This window comes from Cygnus olor, chromosome 12, assembly GCF_009769625.2.
Source record: "Cygnus olor isolate bCygOlo1 chromosome 12, bCygOlo1.pri.v2, whole genome shotgun sequence".
Taxonomy (NCBI): Eukaryota; Metazoa; Chordata; class Aves; order Anseriformes; family Anatidae; genus Cygnus; species Cygnus olor.
This window is the reverse complement of record NC_049180.1, coordinates 15,859,122-15,876,541: the sequence shown is the minus strand read 5'-3', so window position 1 is coordinate 15,876,541 and position 17,420 is coordinate 15,859,122. Positions and strand designations below refer to the sequence as shown.

The 17,420-nt window shown below is 42.9% G+C and overlaps 1 long non-coding RNA gene across 1 annotated transcript in view; it reads left to right on the top strand.

Moving 5' to 3' along the window:
* Positions 1 to 761: 761 nt before the first annotated feature.
* LOC121076609 overlaps positions 762 to 17,420 on the top strand; it is a 128,917-nt gene continuing 112,258 nt past the window's right edge. The window contains exons 1-2 of the long non-coding RNA XR_005823618.1: positions 762 to 1,203; positions 8,410 to 8,536. This is a non-coding gene — a long non-coding RNA (uncharacterized LOC121076609). The remainder of the gene's footprint in view (positions 1,204 to 8,409; positions 8,537 to 17,420) is intronic.

The window sequence follows — 17,420 nt, the reverse complement described above, 5'->3', positions numbered from 1 at the left end:
GAAGGCTTTGCAACACAGTCACTTTGTTTTCCCCACACAGTCCATTTGCTATTGCTCAGAGTGATGCAGGGACTGGCTAAAATGAAAAAGGAATAAAAATTGCTGTGACAGAGTTTGTATTTTTGTGTTTGCTCTGTCGGTTGCCCCATTACCAGCTGGCCACAATTCCTCCAAGATGAGCCAATTATCTCCACCACCTCCCCCCAGAAACTTCCATCCAGGTATGTGCCTGTTGTGTGACCACAACACACTGAGCTCATGAGCCAGGTGTGTCCAAAGAGATTTCCCCTGTAGGACCACGTGGGTGGGTGGCAGCGCGGAACTTGTTTTGGGGCAGGCACCCCACACCCCAGGCCCCTTTTGTGGGGGACAAGGAGCTGGCTGTGGCGTCCCCATGGGTGGGCTCACTGGGTGCTCCGGGAAGCACAAGGGGGACAGGATTTAGAAGGCCCAGGCTCCTCGCTGGGTGCTCAGTGCGGGTGAGGCAGCTTGGTAAGGCCCAAGCAGTGATCCAAAAATCTCATCCCGCCTGAATTTGGTTATCTTCCACCGATGCCCATGCCGTGTCCAGAGACAAGACTGCCTGTGTGGGACTGGGCTGCCTTGGAGCAGCTGCAGTGTAACACCTCTCACAAGACGCAGTTATGGCTGCATTAAACCAATCCAAACCCGGCTGCTGTGAAGGCAGGCCCTCCTTTTGTGCCGCGGCCTAGTGGCTGCCCACACAGACAGAATGGCAGAGCCCCAACCTTCAGCCTGAGCTCCCGGGTGAGTTTATTGGTGTTTATTGGTAAACTGCATGGGCATGGGCAGGCTGGGGACACATCAAGGGCCCAGTGTGGGCCTGGCCCTGGGGACACTGCAGGAGGACCCCGTTCCTGAGGGGCCTGGTGCCACCAGGCCTCGGGGCAGCGTGTCCCAGGGCCAGGCCTTGCACCGCATGGCCTGACCCAACACGGGACTTGGGGGGGCTGCATTACAGGGGAACACCTGGTGCCAGCCCCAGTGATCGCAGGGGAGCTGCTGGGGTCAATCCCCACACAGACATAGCCACTCTCAACCAGTTCTCTGCCTCCACCTTGTCCCACCCTCAGGCCAATCCCAGTCCTGCCCCCTTAGCACCCACGTCTATTTCCTCCAAGATGAGCTGATTATCTCTGTGGCCTCCTGGCTGAAACGTCAGTGGAGAACCCAGCTATGCAGGTGTGCTCATGTGGAGGTGTTGGGGGGTTCATACACATGGGAAAGGGGCATGTGGGTCCCACAAGGTTTGCCACCTCAGGGAGCATATGGGTGAAGCGGTATTTTTCGCTTGTTCTCTCAGGGACGTTAATGGTAAGTCCCATGGCGGCAAGAGGAAGAGCGAGTCAAAATTGTACTTCCATTGTGTGGAAGGAAGTCTAGAATTCTGACAACACATGTGATGCTTTCTATAAAATCCCATTTTAATCAGTGATGACAGTTTGACATTTTTCCAGCTGCTCAGAAGTGGTAGACAGTCAGGCATCTCAGTAGGGCATGGGTTGGCATGCTGGGCTGTGTGTAAGCTTTAACTTTTCTACCACTCACTGACTTACGCTGGTATTCGAAGAACAGGAGGGGGGAAAAAAAGCTTTCTGCAGGTTTTACACCAGCTTATTCTATCTGTGGTTTCAGTCTTGTCTTGTAAAAGTAAAATCTTCACTTTGAAACTGTATCCAGATGCTGCCAGCTAGTATTATCATTCTCAATAGCAAGTGAGATTTTATTTATAAAATGTCCTGGCCTTTGTTGAACAATTCATGATTATGCACGCTTGAGGGATGTGTAAACAGTAATTAAAATACAGTTAGTGTAAAGCTTATGCTCTTAAAGAAAGCAGCATCAATTTAAAGGAAGGGATAATGTGCTGTGGTGAATATTGATCAAAATGAGGAAAAAAAGAAGTCTGAAATAATGGGATAAAGCACCTGGGAGAACAGTCTCCACAGGGTGGGGGCAGGCAGATACCCTGTGCCCAGGTGAGGGTGCTGTGCTTGATGAGACCACCTGCCTCCAGTGTACTGGCTGGAGATGGCCTGACCTCCGACAGGCACAGCCACGGGTGTGGTCCCGCAGCCTGTTTCCCTTGGCGGGCACCCTCAAGGTGAGGGAGCAGACGTTGCCTGGGGTAGAAGGGAGGTAATCGGTTACTTATTTAGTGTTTCCATCTGCATCCTATTTGGGTCTCTTACCCAAGCCTGCCAGATTCTGTCTTTCCTAGATATGTCCATGGTTTTGGCCACTATTGTCACTATTTGGTTACCACCTCTTCCTCCTTACTCTATTTACCTTTGTGTTGCCCTTCTTAAAGTATGAAAACACTGAAAATCCCGTCTTATAAATGCAAATCTGATGGGAAAGGTGCCCATGGTCCCTGTGTTTGAGGCACTGCTTTGCAGGGCATTTCTATTTACCTCCAGAAGTGTCTAAGTCCCAGGTCTTCACCTGTACCATGAACTCTTTCATGGCATGAGCCCAGTCCCTCTGCCTCACTCTGCCCAGTCCCTCTGCCTCACTGTTCCTGTCATCTCTTGTCGCTTGTCTTAGTTTTTCCTCCTGTCTGTTTCTCAGTGAGGACCAGCTTGCTCTCCAGTGCTCAGCTTTTTTTAGACTGCAATTCCTTTGGAGCAAGACATGGTCTTAGCTCACAGCACACTGTGTACACACACATCTCGTTAGCTGTATAAACAATGAGAATAAATTGGATTCAAATTATCAATATTGTAGTAGCATGGGGGTAGGCACATAAAATCAATGCTATGAACCTAAACTGCACATGTAGTTACTACAATTACACCTAAAAATAAACATTTTGCAGATCAGTGGGGACATTTAACTTGACGTGCACTTGCACAATTCTTTGGTGTTCACATAGTTTCAGGCACAGAACCAGTGTATGGTGTGTATGGCACTGGGGATGCTGAGACTGGACTCTTAATCAGAAGCTGTTGGTTTATTTTTAGTTACAGTTATCCAGTTATGTTACTGGATTGTTTTGGGGAATTTGTACATGTCTAAAAACTTACTTCTTATCAACCCAGCCTCACGCCTTGCAGTTTCAGATAGGCAATTGGATAAATTAATGTTAGTGCTGTATTCTTTATGAAGAACAGGCATTAAATTGAGGAAATAGTTATTAATAGGTGCAGAACTTGCACCTGCAGATAAAAATCCTGTTTGAGAAACCAGGATTGTTTGTTGTCTGTGTTTTTCTGTACCGAGTATATTTTTTAAAATGAGTTTATGTATCAGAATGCATGGAAAAAACCCAAGCCATTTAGATCAAGGAGTCAGAGATGTAAATGGAATGTTGATGACTTATTTACAAATGTTTTCTCAGCCTTGTTGCTTTTCTATAATTTCTACAGGATATCCTCTTCCTTCTAAGTCTCCAGAAATTACAAGAGAGGCTGCTTTTGGGGGGCCATTTGTTAGGAGGCTGGCAAGGTGACTTAGTCAAATAATTGTTGCTAAACTCCTGCAGTACCTGCTGCTTAAAGTGTTTAGTTTGCCTAAATAGTTCTCTGTTAGGGCACAATCATTCTCTCAAAAATATACCACTTTTGATGCACTTCCATCTTTGTTCAGCTTGCTCATCTCACCTTTTCTAATATGGTGTTTCTGTGCACTGCTAGGGGTTATCTGATTTTAGCCTAAAAAATCCATTTTTCCCCCCATGCAGATTGTAGACCTTCATGGCATGGGGGGAAAAAAAGGCTCAAATCCTTTATTTGAAAATATCGATTCTGGTGATAATTATCAAAGATTTAGTTCCTCTGAGTTTAGATGAACCATTAACCATGTCCCCAGCTCATAAATCCAGTCACTAACGAAAATCTGCAGGAGTGAACTCTGTCAGAAACTTCGGTGCGTGTCTGCATGGGTTTGCTTGGTGAGGCTGTGGCAGCGTCCATGCTCCGAGTCCCCAGGGATCCGAAGATGATTAATGATAACAAAGCTTTCCCTATTGTGTTAGTGAGTAGGAAGGAAGGAAGAGTACTCTAAAAAGAGAGTGCATAGAATTTCTGAGTGTTGAAGTTCAGGGGTAGAGCTTAACCCTTTAGACCGGCTGCAAAATTTCTTCTAGTTGTGCGAGGAAGGTGTCATCTGCTTTGTCGTCACCATGAAGTCTGCCCGGTGGCTGTGTGAGCCCGTCTCTGCCCCAAGCGCAGGAGCGTGCGGGGTAAACCATCACACTGCAATGTAGCAACGCTTTTGGATGAGGTGGACTGCTCGCAGTTTAACAAATGGGTAGGCACACCCACAATCCACTTAGGTTCAGCTTTCTGAAATGTGCTGGAGATTTCTGCTAATGGGTTTTCCCTGTGGGCAGCATTACCAACCTGATTATGCAGGTTTTAAGAAACTCTCTTAGGAAGATTCTTTTTCATCGTAAGTTTTGACATTGACCTACTAAACTGGGTAATTTAGCATTTTATTTTCTAAGAATGAAAAAGAAAATTGAATATTTCATGACAAGAGAGGGATTATGGTAACGCTGCTCTGTATGGGAAGCCTATCATGTCCAGGGGCCAGATCGTGCTTCTGAGATCTGGGCATCAACAAGAAGATCTCAACCCCTGCCGTCAGGACCACAGCTGGAGTTCTTCAGCTGTGATACCCCCAGATTACTGGCTGCAGGAGCCTTTAATGTATTTGTGAGTATAGCTCAGAGCTGCAATGTGAATAATACACCCCTTCCTACTGGAGAAGTTTCCAATAGAGAGGCGACACTACAAATCATGTTAATTTTTGTAGGGACCTCATATCTCAGTGAGTGGAGGCAGGGACAATCATGGCAAGGATAACTCTGGCTAGTGGTGGCAATCAAGGGCCTCTGCATGGAGAGCTTTGGCCTCCTGGAGTCTGAAAGTTCCTCTGGGTTTACGAGCAGCTTCTGAACAGAGGTGGAGAGCAAACCTTTGCCTTTGACACATTGCAAGAGAATCTCCGTGAAGAAATCTTGGTGGAGGTTGCATCATAAAAAGCCCACTCCTAAAGCTAACTTGGAGGATGTGGCAATATAGCCCCAGCAATTTAATTGCTATGTTCCTTTAATAGCAATTGTTCCTTGCCATTAAGGGCCACCACATGCAACGTGATTATTAGTTGGCTGAAAACAGAAATGCTTTGTTTCAGTGAGGCACGTTACCTGATACACCTAACCTGGGATTCCATTAAAAAATGTACTGGGATTTTTAAAACTGGTTTTATAGCAGATACATTTTATCAAAATATTCACTTTTTAAAAGAAATTCAAATGCTGTAGTACTTGGCCAGATCTCTTGTTAATATGGTGTGGTTTAAAATAGTTCTTTTCCCCCCTTAAGTCTTGCATATCTGGGCACAATTCATGTTTTTGGTCTATGCAAAGCAGCAGTTTACAGAAGTGCTGTTCAGTATCTGCTTTGAGCTTTAGAGTGAAATACACCGTGTTGTGCTTGTAAGGAGTCTATTCTTTAGCCATTCTTTTACTACCTTTACTGGGTTGTAACAGCCTTGCTACTATCATTTGTTAGGCATGGTGTTAGAAGAGTATTACAAACCCTCTAGCTGATCCTACTGAAAGTAAGGGCTTGTTGGGACTGTGACATCTGATAGTTTCCTTCCTCTCATTGCCCTCATCTTTGTGTTCTCCTCCTTTGTCGACTTGCCTCTGCTCTCTGGTGTGTCCAGAGCTGGAGGGTGGCCAAGCGCAGCCCTGCTGTGGGGCAGCTTGGCGCTCAGCTGGGGGGTGGATGCCTCCCCCAAAAATATCCAGACAAGTGAAGAGTAATGTGGTGACTGCGTGTACGTTCACGAGTGACCATGCTTATCTGACTGCGTTATTTATGCCTGTGTGGAAAATGTAATGTGCATGGCAGAGGTATAGCATCTTGCCATTCAGTAACTTTCTAAATATAAACCCGAAAAAAATACTTAGCATTTCGGTGATGCCTGTTAAAATGTCTTGGAGCACTTCCTCACCACGACTTCAGTCTCAAGGTAGGATGCAAGCAGGAGCAGCTCAGCTGAGGTTTTTTGTCCTACTTTTGGGGCTTGCATTAGCGCTGGCTGCAGGAGCTGTGCTGATGACCAAATCCCACATGTGGCCAGGTCCTTGGCTTCGCAGCGCTCTCCACCTCAAACGTTGGGTTAAGATTTCTTCCTGTGCTCTGACCCCTCCATGGTAGGTAAACAGGCTGGAGCAGCATGAAAGGGCTGGAAGCCCTGTTTCTGCTGGGGCAGAATTCCCCTGGTGCAGGCACTGCCGAAGACAGCGAGAAGGCACCGCACGGGCTCTGCCCCAGATGTCTCCTACCTTTGGTGTGCAAATGGGGGGACCCTGATAGGCAGCCAGCATGGCTCCTTTCAAGTCCTCGTTCAGCTCCTGCTGCGTATCTTTCCCCTCGTGCTGCGGAGAGAAGAACACTCCAGTTTTGTTGTGCTTAAATTACACCGCCTTTTATATTAGGACAGATCAAAAACTAAAGCCCAAACCATTTTCAGTTCACATAGCTATATATAAGCAACCGGGTAGTAATTAAAATATCTAATTAAAATGTACATATTCCCTCAACAAAAGCAAAATTGTTCTGTAATGTCACTGCTGCTGTGAAGTTTATACAACGTTCAGAGATTTCTCAGTCACTTACCAAATAAAAGCAGTTCTAACCCCACCTTTAAAAAAAAAAAAAAACCCACAAAATTCTTCACATAAATAAATATTCCACTTGCATAATTTATAAATTACTTTGGTTAAAAATGTTAAATTGCCAAGAAGTCTGACTGCAACTGGCCTGGCTTTTCTTTTATATACATACTAAAAAAAAAAAAAGAATGTTGAAACAGCTGAGGTTGGTTTGGTTGAGGGTTAATGTTTGGGTAAGAAGCTTCCAAGGAAACTTGAAGTGCTGAATGAACTCCACTCCATGGTAATTAGTGAGTGGTATTTTTCTTTTGGAGTCATTTTCTGAATCAATGTAATAGCTAGTGATGAGAATGGGGAGGGACACCAGATGGGGAAGATGATAACTCTCAATGAGGCGTAACGTTGAGGCTGTGGCTGTTATGTTACAGACATGTAGGTACATCCAGCAGCAGAAGGAATAAAAGTTCAGTTGCATTGGCCAGACTTGGAGCAATTAGTTTAAGTTAGAGCTATTCCACTTTTTTCCTGTTTGATTTTTACATATCCTCAACTTGTACGTGGTATTGTGGTGTCATATTAAATGGTTGCTGTCTTCCATGCTTGAGATACCTGACTTCAGTGGTTGGTAAAATGTTCTCTTCATATAGCTCTGGATTCTAGTTCTGTAGTTTAGGATCTCTGAATAAATATTGGTCATTACATTGAATTTTGAGAAGTACCTTTCTGTACATGGAGTACTTTTCTTCAAAGACCTGTGAAGTAGTGTACATCTGACTATTCGTATATATCTGTTCAGAAAGATTTTTGGTTTATTCAGTTCTTTGGTTTCCATTACCAATATATATCTTTAAAAAAAATATGGTATCAGACCTGACATGGCAGTTGTAGAAAGCAGTAAAGCAGTCAAAGTTCTGTTCTTGCTGAGATTTCTTGGACATATTTAAGGTCTGATAAAGTTTGGGTCTCATCGTAGGATTGCTTTCTTTCACTAATGCAACTCAGCTTGGAAGAGATCACGGTTTAATGCCGTATTATATCTGTGATGTAGACACGATGGTGGTCTCAGCCAAGGTGCTGAGAACATTGGAAGAATCACTGCAGTGTGTGATTCTTTGGATTCCTCTGCGGGAAGCTCGTGGCTATAGAGAAGGAGGCTTCTTTCCATCCCTCGGAAGGTATTAGTGTGAATCAAGGCTCAGAATAAAATCTAAGTGGGGGACTTTCAATCTCCAGAGTTGTTGATGTTTTTTGTTTGTTTGGACAGCTTTACTTCCCTGCTGCTTCAAGAACAACTTGTTCTTTAAAACGTATATATAAGTGGAGTTGCTTCTCAAGACAGAAATGTCATTTCTTTTTTTAAAAAAAGAAATGCTATATAGCTGCGCAGTCATCAAATTTCAAAACATGTAACTGAATGAGGCTTTTTTTCAGAACGGCTTTCAAAATACTGCAATTGTGTAATAAGTCAAGGAGCTAACTAGTGAAAGGTCTGTGGATGTCTTTCCCTGTTCCTCCTCGGAACTGTCAGTCGACTGAAGGCTTTGCATTTTTTGTACTGGAGAATTTGATTTTTAAGAATAAAAATGCTTTTTCACTAAATAGAAAATTTTACAAAAATTTATTTATAATGTTGAAATTTTTGCTGATGATTCAGACTAATTATTTTATAATAATAAATGCCGAAATATGAGTCTGCAAACTATGAAGGTGCAGCAGAAAAATGTACCAAGATAGAGGTTTTTATCTTTCTCTCGCAGGGTCTGTGGCCAACTTCTTAGCAGGGGAGATGCGGGCAAGGCTGGTGTTGCAGTTGGAAGGCTGTCTTCGTGGCCTGGGACAGCTCCTGCTGGAACAGAGCACTGGAGATGTGTGGATATCAGCGAGGTCAGATTTTCTCCAAAATGTTCTTTATACAGCCGCAACTGCTTATCGCCATCATCGGGGTTATTGCTAATCCTTGGGATGCTCAATTCACCCGTGGTGGTTTTGGAGGTGGGCTGAGGTTATATTGTGGTATGCTGGGCATAGGTTTGGCAGGGTGCTCAGACTGATGCTTCACTCCTGGGCCTGTTGAGGTGTTTGATGGGAATCAGTGGCTTTTAGGTAATACGTCACACATGCAGAAAATATGGCATATGCCAAGCAGTGGATTAGCTAGAGCTGTAGATCAGATTTTGTGTATTGTGGCTGTGGACTGTTTTTTCCATCTATTAAGTGATATCCTGTTTTCCCAAGAATATCGTATTTAGGAGAAAGCTGGTCAAGAATTCTCCTAAGTAAAAGATGTTTTTTTCTGTACTTCACATAATAACAGTTCAGTGAGATAAAAATAGTACAGAAAACAAATTAAACTTACAAATGAGAGGATATTAGAGTTTGGTCATCTTAAAAGTTGGTATTGGCCTTTTTTCTGAGAGATGATTTTCTTTTTTTTCTCTTATTGATTTTTTTCAATGTTGCTAAGGTTTCTTACTGTTTTGTTGTTACTTTCTCATAAAACTCTCCACAATTCTTAAGGGAAACATTCTCATTAAGGTCACAGTGGTAAAAGAAATCTTTATGGCAAGGTTAGGAACTATTTCTAATGATTTGGAGGGTTTTTTTTTCAGGCAATTTATCTTTACAGTGGCCATTTTAAACTAAAGTAAAATTCAGAGTAATAAGACCCATTCCCTTCCACTAGACCATACAGAGTCCTGGGCTTCAACAAGGAATGACATATGAAACCATTGAAAACACAGTAGAAGAACAGTAAAACCAACTTTCCAAACAGAGAAGGAAAAAGTTTTAAAGCCTTGTCTAAACACAAGTTTTGCTACTTTTAACTGTGCTGATAATTAAGTTGATACAGATATGCTGATATTTCCCATTTATGTGAGTGAAGAAATGTTTACTCATGTGGAGGAGCAACTGCCAAGCACCTTTGGTGTTCACCCTGCTCCTCATGCACTCAGACTACACTTAGACTCAAATTCAGCAGTTCTGGGAGTGTGCAGGAGGCTCCTCAGTGGGCTTTTTACCTCTGCCAGCCACATGCTCTGAAGCCCCCTGCTTATGGCCAGGCTGTCTGGTGCTGGCTGCCCTTGGTGCCCAGCCATATCCCAAGCATGTTTCACTGCTCAGGCCTCTAGACATAGCCTTAGCAAGCAATGTTAAGTGCATCTGTGTGAAGTGGTTTACTGTTTTGCATAAGAGTAAGCTACCTCACTCACCTCACCTGAACATGCAGTAATTAGCGTGGAGTTAATAGTATACCTGAATGCTACAGATTATTATACAATCACATTACCGTGTAGGCCAGCCCTATGTCGTACAGAAGTAGGGCATGTTTGCACTGCTGTTACTATATCAACACTACAGCTTGTACTACACTGGGTTACAAACATCTATGCTCTAACAAATATAATTAGATGAGCATGCAAATGTGTGAAGCTGGCCTGAGCTGTAATGAGCTGTGAAGAGGAAAGTAGAAGATACCAGTGATGACTTCAAAAAGGATTTACTGTTTGAAAGTACATCAGGTCTGCAGGTTTTCAGTGTTATCTTAGCTATTGGTTTTTTAAGTATTCAAAGCATTCCTAAATACATTTGAGGACTTGTTGTTTCTGAACCAAGTATGTATTCACCGAGCAGCTTTGCCATAGGAGACCAAACTTCAGGACACCATAGGTCATTTCATAGTACATGCTATATGTGAAGGCGCCCATCAAAATGTTTTAGTTGGTTTTCTTCTGGTTCCCGCCAACTGAATGGCACTAAACTCTCTGTAACTTCCCTGTGTAACGAGCTGGGGAGGTGGCCAAAGGCAGGCATGAGATGCCAGCACCATGTAGCCATCCAGCTCCTTTCACATTGTCATCAAGCATTTCAGGTACTGCTCTAAATGTGCTCTACAAACCTCAGGCTCAGAACCTACATGCTTCAGACTTAACAATGAAATTCTTAAATTTAGAGTTAGAAAACAAGTGATGTATGTGTAGATGTATTCGTATAGGTACAGGGTTTTAGAGATCTGTGGGTCAGTCTAAAGCTAGTCAGTCATTTCACAGGTAGTTGCAAAGGAGTGAGGGAGCAGCACAAGTACCCAGTCCTCTTCTTCTGAGGTTTTCAGGTCACTATAAATGTGACTGACCAAACTTCTTCACGCGCTTGTAAAGTTGATATGAAAGGTGTGATTGTGTTTAACAGGTCAAGGTCAGGGATTCTCCCAGGCCATTTAGTGTGGCCATACTGAAGCTAGAGCTACGGCACAGTAACTGTAAAGCAGTTGTGCTTTCTACCCCATACTGCACTTCCAAAGCATGTTTTCTCGTACAAACCTGTGCGTGGCTGGTCAGGCTTCTTAGGAGCTTCCTAAGGAAGAATGAAAAATCAAAATGTGAAGTGGTAAGGTCACTGTGATATGAATTTAGCTTGAGCAAGCTGCATAGATACTGACTGCAGGGTTTTTGAAGCTGTGATGAAACACATAATGACAAAATACTGTTCAGAATCTCTGAACAAATTTTTAGTATTTTCAGTCCTTACTATTGACACAACATTGTGAATATACCTTGGTTTGTACAGGGGTTTACAAGTCCTTAGTGTCAATTCTGTTCATGTGTATATGTTGGAGCAGAATTCATATATGTGTAAATGGTAACGAAGCATTCTCCGTGAATGTTATTAATAAATGAAGTTTAACATTTTGCTAATCAAAGTAAAGGTCAACAATATTGGAGGATGGTAAATGTGAATCTGTCTTCAAAACAGTATGATATCCATGCAAGATTACTTTAAAAAAAAAAAAAAAGTGTTTTCTTCCTGGAAACACTGTTTAGCTTTTTCTCTCATTCACAGACATGCATTAAAACAGGTATTTTCCAGAGAATATAGTGATCCTGGTAGATGATTATTTGCAAATGTCATTTTGCATTTGCTCTTCTAAGAAGCAGGGCTCTTCATGTTTTAAGTTCCCATTTTTCCCCTTACTTCTGAAGGGCAAGGTACAAGATTCAAGCAATGTACGTAGGTTCACTATACTAATATGATGGCAGATCTACAAAAAAAAAATCTGTTGTCTTTATGAGGAAATTTCCACATCAGAACCATGATTCTGGTCTGAAGTGAGGGAGAGAGAAAGGCAGGATGATCTACAATACCTTTGACTTTTGAATTCCTCTGAGATTTTAAAAATTCTATAATCCTGTTTGCAATTGAAAATTAATTCTTGACTTCAAGACTTTGTGTCTTACCTCAAATGCAGTCAGAAGTGTTTCTATTTAACTGTTATTGTGGGAATCCATATTTATCCTTCAGTGACTCCCTTGATGGTGCATGCTTATTTTTTTTAGTAATTGCTGCAGAGCCAGCTTGGGATCTGAAAACTGGCTGGCGTGCTTTCAGTTTCTTGTGTTATGACCAGCAAAAAAGGCTTTATCATCTGAATTGAGCTGCCAGTTGTGTTGATAACCCACAAAGAGGACTGTTGGTGGTTGTGCTCCTGCACAGCTCGTGGGTTCTGCAGTACCAGCAGCTCTCCTGCCTCCCTGCTGGGGTGGCTGCACCTGGGCTTCTGAATCCCAAGTTCCCCTTCAGCTGGATGGGATTCAGAACAAATGTTGATGATGCAATGCATCGTCATAGTCAGTGTCTGCTTGGCAACCGTGATGCCTCAGCTTCTTCCCCCTGACGCTGCAGATCTGTGCTGGGTGGGTGGTAGCGTGTGGGAATAGCAGCACTTGCATTTATCAAGACGTCAAAATGGGGCAGGAGTTGAACCCTCATAAGCTCCCCAGCCACAGGTGTAACAGCAGATCAACACTTCACCAGCTTGGGTGGAACTCAGGCTAAAAGCAGGTAATCTCTGTGAACGTGTCAAAAAAGTGGGGCTGCTCTCAACATAGCTCAGGTTGTTTTCTGCCATCATTTGGCCCATCGCCTAACAGTGAGTACGGTGACTGGTGCTTCTGCGAGGCATCTTGGTAGTGCAGCTCTTCTCTGCAGCGTGGTGTTCCTGTGCTGCTGATTGTCTGCATCTCCGCTTGCTGTTTAGGATGGTAAACAAAGCAACGTTTGGCTGGTAATTGCCAAATCCCCCAGAATGGATTCTGACTTTGGGTGGATTCTGACTCTTTGGGTCTGGAGACTTCTAATGCAGATGCTTTTCTCTCAACAGTTACAGACTTGCTTCAACTTTGGGTTTAGAGCTACATCTGGAGTAGAGGCTTTCTTGGAAAGGATGTGTTCAGTCTGTCAGCGCAGTGCTGGGGAGCTGCTTCTGGAGCAGTTGTTGGAGAGCATGCCCAAACCTGGCGCTTGGTGTGCTTTTTGGTTAAAGGACCGAGCTATCTGAGCAGGGTGTGCATTTTGCTTGTACCTCAGAAGAGGGGAACAGCTTTTCAGGCAGTGCATGTGGTGTGTGAGCCAAATGCTGCCACAGCTGGGCCTGAACTATTGTTTGGTGACAAGCTGGAGGCTGGCTTAAACAAGGGCCATCCTCCACTAAACTTCTTTGGGGAGGCTGGCTTGATCGTGCACCATGGGAAGCAGAATAAAAACAGCTCTTCAGTGTCAACAGAGCACTCAGTTGTGGATGGGATAAGTTAAAGCCTTGTCTGAGACTATTAAGTAAGAGACTAATTATTGTCGCGTTTTTGGTAGCTCCCTGATTTCATTCTCTGGCTGTAATCTGAAGAGCATCACAGTTGTGGAAAGCCGTTGGTACTCTGCTAGTAGTTAGGAATTGGTCTCCAATAAAAATGCAGTGTTGAAACAATAGAACAATAATTTATCCAGTGTAGTGTCTCCCGGGGATTAGAGTTGAATATGTTTGTTTTTCATTTTGAGCACATTCGCTGAAATTTGCAAATGCAGATTAGCCAATGCTTACAACAAACTCAGAACATTTATGTCACATGCACTTAATCATGGATTGCTCTGTGAGCAGAGCTTGTGCATGGGCATACATCAAAGCTGATATCTATCTATGTTGTAATGTATTCCTCCACATGACCATATCCAATACATGGTACTTATTATTCCATTAGTACCCAAACCACAAACCCTTTCCATTTGCAAAGATGCAAATAGCTGTGTACTTTGTTTTATTAAGGATCAGCCATTAGGGGGTCACTGGTTAAAAGTCTGATGATCATTAGAGGGATTTTTTAAAAAAACAAACAGCTGTTGTCATATATCTTGAAGAGTTTCTGTTGTACCGATGCAATTTTTATCTGTGGTGATGATGTTGTCATGGGAACATATGCACAGGGGAATTAAATGATGTCAGGAGAAGTGTAAATGATGCAAACACACCTCATTTGAAATGTTAATTACCACCCTTCCCTCCACTCCAAAGAACAGTTCAATTTGATTTTATTTCTGATGTAGGGAAAAATATGACACTTTTGTCTAACAATAAGTAGCTTACATTGTTGTACCAAAGTGAGTATGAGTCAGTGAGTTAATCTGCATTGGCAGCATTTGCACTGGGGACCATCTGCAGCCCTGCTTGTCTGAGCATCAGTAATATTCCTCTGTGAATATCTCATCTTGATGGTCAGGGGAGGCAGGCAGCCTCTTTAAAGAGTTCCATAAATGCTTATAATTGCTGCATTAAACTTCAGTTTATTATTTTCTCCAGGTGCAGGTATGCGGATGATATGAAACCCCACTGCATTTACATACAAATTGAAGATTTTTATTAATCAGCCCGGTAACAGGAATCAAACAGCAACACTCCATCAGGTCCTTAAATACATTTGGTGACATTTTTACCATGCATTAGCATGATAGGGCAAGCAGAATATAATGTACCAATGATTGCTTTTCCATTGAAAGCACAAACGGTTTCATTTTTCCTGTCATCTCAAATAAGTGTTAAAGAGGGTTTGGAGGCTATTGTGTACATTCCGTATGCTAGGGACTTACAAACACTGATGGCCACATTAAATAACCATTAGTGGCTCGGCTTAGATCATTGCAACATCCCTCCTCTTCAGAATTTATTCTTTGATTTAAAGTGAAAGCAATCTGTGACTGCTTTCATAAAGTCCTTCGGCTCCCTCCATTTTTTTTTCCTCAAACAAAATGCATTACAACAGTAATTTTATGACTGTTAAGATAACTGCCGTTAACAAGCACTTAATTAAAATGTACAATAAATAGCAGGCTGCAGTCTTATCTCCTCTCATGAGCTCCCAGCAGCCTGAGACTCCAATGCACAGCCCTGCTGTTCCTCGGCTTGTTTGCAGATTAATTGCTTTTCTGTCTGGCAAAAGCTGCTTCTCCTTCAGCCAGATCGTAAATGACCAGATAGGGACTTTATCAATCAAGCTACTACTTTCTGTGATCACTTCCATTCAACACCTTCTGAATTTCGCATTGAGAGAAACAGAAGTTATAGAGATAGGATTTAACATCTTAGTTTTTGTGTGCTTGGAATTTACGATAGTGCTGTCACCGTTTGACACTGTTAATCTTTACATACAATACCCTTGGAGCAAGGCTGGTTTTGTTCCTGAGCTGGAACTATCCCTTGTAAGGACTGTGAAGAATACGTATGAAACACAGCTGAAGTGCTCTCTGCAGCACAAGGTTACATCTCTCCCATAATCTGCATGCACTCGCTGATGTGCCTCAGCATTTCCCTGTAACCTTGGATGCTGACCAAGCCAGCAGTTTAGTTATATTAATTGAGACCTTGTTTTATTGTGATTGCTTATCTTTTATATTGGGGTCTGGAAGCCTCAGCCATGGATGAGGGCCCCGCTTTGGTAGGTGCTTAATGTGCCTACAGTGAAAACCTAATTGTCCTCAAAGCAGGCTTTGTTCACATCAGGAGTTGGTTTCCCTGTTTAGACTCTGCCTATCACCAAGACCCTAGCAGACAGAGATTTTGGGAAACAGGGATGTTTGCAGATGAATTGCGATTTCTGAATTTAATAAGATGATCTAAACAAGTCTAATCACAGTAGAAATTGTATTCTTTGTTTACCAACAGGCTTTAGAGAACAACTGCTACGTGCAGACTACACAGGAGTTGCAAATGTAAATACAGCACTGGAGTGTAGATATACTGTAGGCCGCTTTAGGAATGCACTGCTTGAACTGCAGTAGGTATGTTGTTTTCGTGTTACCTGCTCAGAATATAAACAAATTTCTAATTTAGCAGATTTATCTAACACGCTGAGTGAAGGGAATGGATTCCATTTGGAGTTCTAAACATGCGCTGTGTAGTAACTCTGAAAATACACTATATTAACTTAAGGTTGGCTTCTGCATACACATGAAGCTGCAGTGTTAAACATAATTTGTGTAGCTGCTTCGGTGTCATCACTAAGGTCAGTTGTTTTAAACTAAGCCAAAGTACCTGCCCCCTCCTTGCACGCTCCTCTCTGAAGGCAGCAGCCCTGTGGACATGGGTTTGAGTTTTTTCCTGCCAATCAGAGAGGTGGGGGACTTTCCTTGGGTAAGAACTTATGCCTAGGAGAGCCAAAAGACAGGAATTCCCTGGCAGCAATGTGTAGACTTGTTAGCAACCCCCAAGGATGTTTGAAGACAGGGGTCTTTTCCCATCTGAACTCCTGAGTGGTCTGTTCCAAGCTTCATTCTTAAAGCATCTCACAAAGAGCTGGCTGTAAATGAAGGAAAAGGAGAGCTGCCCTTACCAGGACCTGGCAGCTGATCTCAGCCTGTCCCTGAGCAGATCCATCAAGGGACTGGAGGATCCCTGGCGTTTGGCTGAGGGATGCGTACCTATCAGTGGAAGAAAAACCTCAAAGCAAATGGGGGTGTTCTCAAGGCATGGGAATGGAGAAGCTGCTAATAAAGAGTTGTTATGAAGCTACTAAAGGAGGAAATACTCAACCGCTTGGAATCCTCCAAGCTATTTGTCACGGTCAGCACACTGCTACCACCTAAATAAGCAAACAAACAAGCACAAAAGATAAAGACAAGAAATAATCACTGAGCATATCAGCAAGAGGAGAATGCAGTTCTGTGAAGATAGTAAAATTACATACAGAGGTCAAACCACTCTGCGTTGCCATCCTGCCGCTGCAGAATAGCCCCGGTGTAACATGTATATGCATGGACATTGGCAGCTCTAATGTGGTTATGAGAGGGAAATGGTATCAAGGTGTGTGTATGCACTAGGATCAGAATGGCATTTACATCTCATGCCTACAACCGTGAGGTGAACACAGAATCACAGAACACTCCTTTGAAGGAGGGAGATGCATGATAAACTACCCTAATCCTGTATTTTTAATATTTTTTGAAGTGGCTTTATTTTAAACTGGGCCTTGCAGTTACATAGTGTTCATATTTTCCCACAACACCTGTATGTTCAAAATTCTGAGTTCTCACCAGATTTCCCTCTCCTTTTACATATCAGTGAAGAGAGGATGTTTTGTTTTCGGGTACCTGATATCTTGAAAGAAAATTTGTGTTTGAAGTCCAGCTGATATGTGACTTCGCTGAGTTGGCACTTGTCGGATGACAGTAATGGGCTGAGCTTTCCTGATGAGATCTTTCTCCTTCCAGACTCTCCAGAAAATTTGTTCAAATACTTGGTTTGCTCTCCCTTTTTTTTTTTCTTCCCTGATGCATTGTTTGTGAAAGCTTTGTCCTGAATAATGGAGTGACTCAGTATTTGGGTTGAACTTTTTCAAATCATTTCAGACACACTTGTGTAGTGGCTCAAAAACTGGTTGCTTCATAAGCAAGTTTTTTAAGCAACTTGATGTAGGTTTAATCGTGTTGTGGGAGAGAAGAATGCTAGGAC